Raw genomic sequence first — 9797 nt, forward strand, 5'->3', positions numbered from 1 at the left:
TTCAACATTTTCAGGATTCATTTTGTAGTGATTTTCAATTTCACGGTCATTTAGCTCTCTAAACAATTAGGTAAATGACCGAAAAACAACAAATGATGTCAGAACATATTGGAAATTGATGACGTCGTTTTAAATGCTGCATACTGAACACAAAAGAAGTCCGGAGTTCAAATAAGTTTAAAAAACATTGAAGTGGCCATGTAACAGATGAGTTCTCGTCCAAAACCCTGATACTCCGAAAGAGTTTGTCCAGTTTGTACACGAAGTGCGTCCAGTTTTTGCCATGACCCTCTCTACTCTTTCGCGCATGCTATGCGGGTGATATGATGATACCATGCCAAGTTTCAACATTTTCAGGATTCATTTTGTAGCGATTTTCAATTTCACGGTCATTTAGCTCTCTAAACAATTAGGTAAATGACCGAAAAACAACAAATGATGTCAGAACATGTTGGAAATTGATGACGTCGCTTTAAATGCTGCATACTAAACACAAAAGAAGTCCGGAGTTTAAATAAGTTATTAAAAATAAAAAAGAAGTGAAATGCTGGTTAATTTGCTTCAAGCCATTCGGAATAGTGTAGACTGCACTGCACATAGCTTAGTGCAATCTATGCTATTCCGCAAGGCTTGAAGCTAATCAACATGTAGATGAGCATTGCAACTCTTCGCCATTGTCTGTGCACTCACGGCTTATAAACCGCTCATACTGCCTCTCTCTTGGCGAGGTGGGACTAAAAACAGCTTGCCATAACCTCATTAGTACTGGTTCGTGGTACGAACCGGCACTAAATGGTGATGGTGGGGCCATAGCCTGACCGCAGGCTGACACAGCCTCTTTAGTACCGGTTCGTGGCATGAACCGGTACTAAAGGTTCGCCACGAACCGGTACTATTGATCGCCGCCATGAACCGGCACTAATGTACACATTAGTGCCGGCTCTAATTCAAACCGGCACTAATGTGCTTCACGTTTGACCCTTTTTCTACTAGTGGCATTTACTATGGATTCGTTGGTGATTGGTGCAAACTTCAGATTTGGTTTCTCAATGAATCAACTGATCACACCGAGTGGATGTTGAAGCATGAGATTGGCCTCAAGCCGTTGCTAGAAAATTGTCCTTGGGAACACAGTCATGGCTCTTGGTTCTTGCAAGCTTTGAGGGATAACAATGATGAAACACTTGACAGAGAGAAACCGGAATGGGACTCAGACAATGATGATGCCACTATTGCTCCTGCCATAGAAGTTAGTGTTCAGAAAAAGTTCCATAAATACATTTCGAGGATACTTGGATTTCATCCTTACAATGAGATTATCTTTTTGCACATATCGGACACAAGAGTAGTGGCCTACCATCTTAAGAACTCCAAGGTTGAGGATTTGGGGTGCTTACCCGTAGATGGTGATGATTGGATACAATCGTCCTGTGTATACACGCCTTGCTGGATAGAGAGTTGCTTGAGAGCAAATAGTGTAGGATTCAATAGTGAGCTCTAGAATATATTGCTAGAATCAAGTTATCTATTTACGTTGAATTGTCACCGTCCATTTATGTTGGACTGCTTTAACTTTCCACATGGGAGCATATTAAAAGATAATCTCTATACGAGTGGCTACTTCTAATGAGTCATATTAGTTACTTCTTTCTATTACTTGGTGTATGTGGTTGTTTCTACATGGTTAAGCCTTTTTAGTTACAATATACTAAATAGAGAGAGAGAAAAGGGATACTCTGATATAAAACTTAACAAATGAACATTAACTTTATCCATAAACAACCTCCATTACTATGCTTAGAATGTACTAGAAACGACTCGGGTATGTGAAATGTCAACCCTCATATTTGTTAAACTAAAACAAAAGATAGAAGCAATGAACAGTATAAACTGTGTGTTCTATTTCTCAAGATGATGTACAGTATATATATCTCTGGAAGAAACGCATCCAACCGACGCGACTCTTTGGAGAGATGAGAGCGGAGATATGCGACGGTTAGCAACAGGCTAACTGACTTTCAGTTACAATGTGGGATTATCTAATTTAATTAATTCCAACACTCCCGCTAATCTCCACATTGACTATGTACAATCATCATCTTGAAATACGCTCCTCCAAAAACTCTACGGGAAAAAAATATGAGGAGATATACATAATATGCCATGGAAAAACTCCTTTCAAAAACCCAGTGAGAAAATAATGAGAAAATGACATATCACAATGTTTGTATTACTATTGCCTCATTAAAAACCTTCTATGAGAAACCATATTGGAAAAACTCATAAAGGAAAGAGTACAATATCCAAGATCCAAAGATCTTGTATAGGTTATTATATGGGATTACACTCCCCCTGAATCTTGCAAAACATAGAGTCATCTCGTGCCAGTTCCATTAACATGATAATCAATATTAACACTTGACTTTGTTTGCAAAATATTTATCTTTCCAACTTCTTTTAACTTATGGGGAAGAAAATACTTTTAGAACAACACACTTTGTAATTGCTACTTATAACATGCTTGCATATATGTAATACAAACAACATTATCTTCATAGATAATGGTGGGTGGTTCCTACCAACCAATCCCACTTGAGCTTCCAACAAAGTTCATCATTCTGTGGAGTTACATACATTCATATGATGCTTCATACAAATCAAGGATTAGTGGATGCAGCCACTAAAATATGTCTTCTCGACTTCTCAGAGAAGCTCACACCTCCATTCGAGCAGACAAATATCAATCTGTGAAGTAGGATTAAGGGGATGCAGTATATACCCAACATCACAATATCCAACCATGGTCATATCTTGATATTTATCATAGATTAAACCAAGATGTTGGTGTCTAGAAGATATGAAAAAATATTCTTCACACCAACCCAATTCCTTTTAATCAGTTATGCATTTTATCTACCCAATAAATTCACTGCTAATAACATACCATGTCTGGTGCAGTTTGCTAAATACACCAGTGCTCTCATTACACCGCGATATGGAAACTCGCGTCCGAATATCTATTCATCACTGTCATTAGGCCTTAATGGGTCCTTATCTCTAGTATTCTAGAGATCTCAAAACCATAGTTCTTTGATGGATATGATTTATCCATATTGAATTATTGAAATATCTTATGCATAAATGTGGACTAATGAACTAGTATTCCCGAAGGAATATGCTTAAGTCTGGAACTTAAAAGTTTGGTCTCAACCAAATCTTTCATCTCACACTCCGTCTTAACATGATTTGTTGGTCTCGTGTACTTACTTGTGTAGTTCCAATGATACTTAGATCATCAACATACACAAAAATACAAAATCCCTCTCTGGATTTCTTGATGAACATACATGCAAAATCATCAATGTTTGAGTAACCTTCTAATAAAGGAACTCACTCAGTTGGTTCTACCACATCATTGCCGACTAATTCAAGCCATAATGACTTCTGAAGCTTTATGCAACACATGTTGCGATTAAACTTGGAATCTTCGTTTCTTCAGGAATTACCATAGCGATATCTGAATCAAATGACTCAAAAAACTATGTAGTCACAGCATCCATCAGTTGGATATACAAATTCATTATTCAGTTACAGTGATATTAAATATCAGAACATTATTCCACTCACAACAGGAGAATATGTTTCATCTTAAACGATGATAGGTTTCTGCGGGAACCCCTGTGCTACAAGTCTCGCTTCATGTCTCACCACCTCTTGGTTTTCATTTCTCTCATGAACTGAAAAACCAACAGTGCTCCCCCAGGGAACACAATCAGAGGGTTGGGTATTACTGATCAGGTCAATACCCCCTCTTCTTGAGAGCGAGCGCCTCCACAATTGATGCCTTCCTTTGGATCAATCAGAGTGTCCAAGACACTCAGCCATGCATGAACTTAAGTTGTAGATCCAATTCAAGGTCTTTTGAAATTCTCGAGGAGGAATAAAAGTTGACATAATGTAGTCTTTATTATATGATTCTCCCGAATCCATATACATAGTGGATATTTAATCATTACCTTTTGACTCTTTGTGATTTCCCGCAACAATTGAATCAAGGTCTTCCGATTTCCCAGCACCAATATTTATGTGCGACTCGTGTTGGGTCCTGGATCTGTCCAACATCCTTCAGGTGTCCTTCAACCCTAGGTTGAATGTCAACATGAAGTTGACCTACATTTACTGTTTGAGGATTCCTCATTCCCCTCGGACACTTTCGTGAAGCTTTATCCTCTTGTCCAAATTCCTCCCCCTCTTGGGTGGCCAAGTGGACCTATTGTTGGAAATATGCCCTAGAGGCAATAATAAAAGTATTATTATTATATTTCCTTGTTCATGATAATTGTCTTTTATTCATGCTATAACTGTATTATCCGGAAATCGTAATACACGTGTGAATACATAGACCACAATATGTCCCTAGTGAGCCTCTAGTTGACTAGCTCGTTGTGATCAACAGATAGTCATGGTTTCCTGGCTATGGACATTGGATGTCGTTGATAACGGGATCACATCATTAGGAGAATGATGTGATGGACAAGACCCAATCCTAAGACTAGCACAAAAGATCGTGTAGTTCATTTGCTAGAGCTTTGCCAATGTCAAGTATCTTTTCCTTAGACCATGAGATTGTGCAACTCCCGGATACCGTAGGAGTGCTTTGGGTGTACCAAACGTCACAACGTAACTGGGTGGCTATAAAGGTGCATTACAGGTATCTCCGAAAGTGTCTGTTGGGTTGGCACGAATCGAGACTGGGATTTGTCACTCCGTGTAAGCGGAGAGGTATCTCTGGGCCCACTCGGTAGGACATCATCATTTGCGCAATGTGACCAAGGAGTTGATCACGGGATGATGTGTTACGGAACGAGTAAAGAGACTTGCCGGTAACGAGATTGAACAAGGTATAAGGATACCGACGATCGAATCTCGGGCAAGTGCAATACCGCTAGACAAAGGGAATTGTATACGGGATCGATTGAGTCCTTGACATCGTGGTTCATCCGATGAGATCATCGTGGAACATGTGGGAGCCAACATGGGTATCCAGATCCCGCTGTTGGTTATTGACCGGAGAACGTCTCGGTCATGTCTGCATGTCTCCCGAACCCGTAGGGTCTACACACTTAAGGTTCGATGACGCTAGGGTTATAAAGGAAGCTTGTATGTGGTTACCGAATGTTGTTCGGAGTCCCGCATGAGATCCCGGACGTCACGAGGAGTTCCGGAATGGTCCGGAGGTAAAGATTTATATATAGGAAGTCCTGTTTCGGCCATCGGGACAAGTTTCGGGGTCATTGCTATTGTACCGGGACCACCGGAAGGGTCCCGGGGGCCCACCGGGTGGGGCCACCTGCCCCGGGGGGCCACATGGGCTGTAGGGGGTGCGCCTTGGCCTACATGGGCCAAGGGCACCAGCCCCAAGAGGCCCATGCGCCTGGGGAAACCCTAAAGGAAGAGTCCCAGCAGGGGAAGGCACCTCCTAGGTGCCTTGGGGGGGGGGGGGAGGACTCCTCCCCTGGCCGCCGCCCCCTTGGAGATTGGATCTCCTAGGGGCTGGCGCACCCCCCCTTGGGATCCCTATATATAGTGGGGTAGGAGGGCCTCCCAAACACACCTTATGCCTTTGGTGCAGCCCCTCCCTCTCTCCCAAGTTCTTCTCCTCTCCCATGGTGCTTGGCGAAGCCCTGCGGGATTGCCACGCTCCTCCACCACCACCATGCCGTTGTGCTACTGTTGGATGGAGTCTTCCTCAACCTCTCCCTCTCTCCTTGCTGGATCAAGGCGTGGGAGACGTCACCGGGCTGTACGTGTGTTGAACGCGGAGGTGCCGTCCGTTCGGCACTTGATCATCGGTGATCTGAATCACGACGAGTACGACTCCATCAACCCCGTTCACTTGAACGCTTCCGCTTAGCGATCTACAAGGGTATGTAGATGCACTCTCCTTTCTACTCGTTGCTGGTCTCTCCATAGATAGATCTTGGTGTTACGTAGGAAATTTTTTGAATTTCTGCTACGTTCCCCAACAGTGGCATCATGAGCTAGGTCTATTGCGTAGATTCTTTGCACGAGTAGAACACAAAGTAGTTGTGGGCGTCGATATTGTTCAATATGCTTGCCGTTACTAGTCTTATCTTGATTCGGCGGCATCGTGGGATGAAGCGGCCCGGACCAACCTTACACGTACGCTTACGTGAGACCGGTTCCACCGACAAACATGCACTAGTTGCATAAGGTGGCTGGCGGGTGTCTGTCTCTCCCACTTTAGTCGGATCGGATTCGATGAAAAGGGTCCTTATGAAGGGTAAATAGCAATTGGCATATCACGTTGTGGTTCATGCGTAGGTAAGAAACGTTCTTGCTAGAAACCCATAGCAGCCACGTAAAACATGCAAACAACAATTAGAGGATGTCTAACTTGTTTTTGCAGGGTATGCTATGTGATGTGATATGGCCAAGAAGAATGTGATGAATGATATGTGATGTATGAGATTGATCATGTTGTTGTAATAGGATTCACGACTTGCATGTCGATGAGTATGACAACCGGCAGGAGCCATAGGAGTTGTCTTTATTTTTTGTATGACCTGCGTGTCATTGAAGAACGCCATGTAACTTACTTTACTTTATTGCTAAACGCGTTAGCCATAGAAGTAGAAGTAGTCGTTGGCGTGACAACTTCATGAAGACACGATGATGGAGATCACGATGATGGAGATCATGGTGTCATGCCGGTGACGATGATGATCATGGAGCCCCGAAGATGAAGATCAAAAGGAGCAAAATGATATTGGCCATATCATGTCACTATTTGATTGCATGTGATGTTTATCATGTTTATGCATCTTGTTTACTTAGGACGACGGTAGTAAATAAGATGATCCCTTACAAAATTTCAAGAAGTGTTCTCCCCTAACTGTGCACCGTTGCTACAGTTCGTCGCTTCTAAGCACCACGTGATGATCGGGTGTGATGGATTCTTACGTTCACATACAACGGGTGTAAGACAGTTTTACACAGCGAAAACACTTAGGGTTAACTTGACGAGCCTAGCATGTACAGACATGGCCTCGGAACACGGAGACCGAAAGGTCAAGCATGAGTCGTATAGTAGATACGATCAACATGAAGATGTTCACCGATGATGACTAGTCCGTCTCACGTGATGATCGGACACGGCCTAGTTGACTCGGATCATGTGATCACTTAGATGACCAGAGGGATGTCTATCTAAGTGGGAGTTCATAAGATGAACTTAATTATCCTGAACATAGTCAAAAGACCTTTTGCAAATTATGTCGTAGCTCGCGCTATAGTTCTACTGTTTAAGATACGTTCCTAGAGAAAATATAGTTGAAAGTTGAAAGTAGGAATTATGCGGACAGTAGAAAGCTTATGTCCTTAATGCACCGCTCAGTGTGCTGAACCCCAAACGTCGTTTGTGGATGTTGTGAACATCGGACATACACGTTTTGATAACTACGTGATAGTTCAGTTAAATGGTTTAGAGTAGAGGCACCAAAGACGTTTTCGAAACATCGCGGAACATATGAGATGTTTCGAGGGCTGAAATTGGGATTTCAGGCTCGTGCCCACGTCAAGAGGTATAAGACCTCCGACGATTTTCTTAGCCTGCAAACTAAGGGAGAAAAGCTCAATCGTTGAGCTTGTGCTCAGATTGTCTGAGCACAACAATCACTTGAATCGAGTGGGAGTTGATCCTCCAGATGAGATAGTGATGTTTCCCCAAAGTCATTGCCACCAAGCTGCTAGAGCTTCGTGATTAACTATAACATATCAGGGATAGATATGATGATCCTTGAAATATTCATGATGTTTGACACCGCGAAAGTAGAAATCAAGAAGGAGCATCAATTGTTGATGGTTGGTGAAACCACTAGTTTCAAGAAGGGCAAGGGAACAAAGGGATACTTCATGAAACGGCAATTCAGCTGCTGCTCTAGTGAAGAAGCCCAAGGTTGAACCCAAACCCGAGACTAAGTGCTTCTGTAATAAGGGGAACAACCACTGGAGCAGCATTACCCTAGATACTTGGTAGATGAGAAGGCTGGCCAGGTCGATAGAAGTATATTGGATATACATTATGTTAATGTGTACTTTACTAGTACTCCTAGTAGCACCAGGGTATTGGATACCGGTTCGGTTGCTAAGTGTTAGTAACTCGAAATAAAAGCTACGGAATAAACGGAGACTAGCTAAAGGTGAGCTGACGATATATGTTGGAAGTGTTTCCAAGGTTGATATGATCAAGCATCGCACGCTCCCTCTACCACCGAGATTGGTGTTTGCGTTGAGCATAGACATGATTGGATTATGTCTATCGCAATACGGTTATTCATTTAAGGAGAATAATGGTTACTCTATTTTTGAATAATACCTTCAATGGTCTTGCACCTAAAGGAATGGTTTATTGAATCTCGGTCGTAGTGATACACATTTTCATGCCAAAAGATATAAGATAGTAATGATAGTACCACTTACTTGTGGCACTGCCATGTAAGTCATAATGGTATAAAACGCATGAAGAAGCTCCATGTTGATGGATCTTTGGAGTCACTCGTTTTTGAAAAGTTTGAGACATGCGAACCATGTCTATTGGTGTATATGCATGAAGAAACTCCATGCAAATGGATCGTTCGGACTCACTTGATTTTGAATCACTTGAGATATGCAAATCATACCACATGGGCAAGATGACTGAAAAGCCTCATTTTCAGTAAGATGGAACAAGATAGCAACTTGTTGGAAGTAACACATTTTGATGTGTGCAGTCGAATGAGTGCTGAGGCATGCAGTGAATATCATTATGTTCTTACTTCATAGATGATTCGAGTAAATGTTGAGTATATTTACTTGATGAAATACAAGTCTGAATTATTGAATGGTTCAAGTAATTTCAGAGTGAAGTAGCAGATCATTGTGACAAGAGGATAAAATGTCTATGATATGATCATAGAGATGAATATCTGAGTTACGAGTTTTGGCACACAATTAAGACATTGTGGAAATTGTTTCGCAATTAATACCGCCTGGAACACCATAATGTGATGGTGTGTCCGAACATCATAGTTGCACCCTATTGGATATGGTGCGTACCATGATGTCTCTTATCGAATTACCACTATCGTTCATGGGTTAGGCATTAGAGACAACCACATTCACTTTAAATAGGGCACCACGTAATTCCGATGAGATGACACCGTATGAATTATGGTTTAGAGAAACCTAAGTTGTCGTTTCTTAAAAGTTTGGGGCTGCGACGCTTATATGAAAAAGTTTCAGGTTGATAAGCTCGAACCCAAAGCGGATAAAATGCATCTTCATAACAGTTGGGTATACCTCCTAATTCAGATCCGAAAGCAATATGGATTGTTTCTAGAATCGGGTCCTTTCTCAAGGAAAAGTTTCTCTTGAAAGAATTGAGTGGGAGGATGGTGGAGACTTGATGAGCTTATTGAACCGTCTCTTCAACTAGTGTGTGACAGGGCACAGGGAGTTGTTCCTGTGGCACCTACACCAATTGAAGTGGAAGCTTATGATATTGATCATGAAGTTTCGGATCAAGTCACTGTCGTACCTCGTAGGGTGACAAGGATACGTACTACTTCAGAGTGGTACAGTAATCCTGTCTTGAAGGTCATGTTGCTAGACAAGAATGAACCTACGAGCTATGGAGAAGCGACGGTGGGCCCAAATTTCAACAAATGGTTAGAAGCCATGAAATCCGAGATAGGATCCATGTATCAGAACAAAGCATGGACTTTGGTGGACTTGCC

This window comes from Triticum dicoccoides, chromosome 1A, assembly GCF_002162155.2.
Source record: "Triticum dicoccoides isolate Atlit2015 ecotype Zavitan chromosome 1A, WEW_v2.0, whole genome shotgun sequence".
NCBI classification, from domain to species: domain Eukaryota; kingdom Viridiplantae; phylum Streptophyta; class Magnoliopsida; order Poales; family Poaceae; genus Triticum; species Triticum dicoccoides.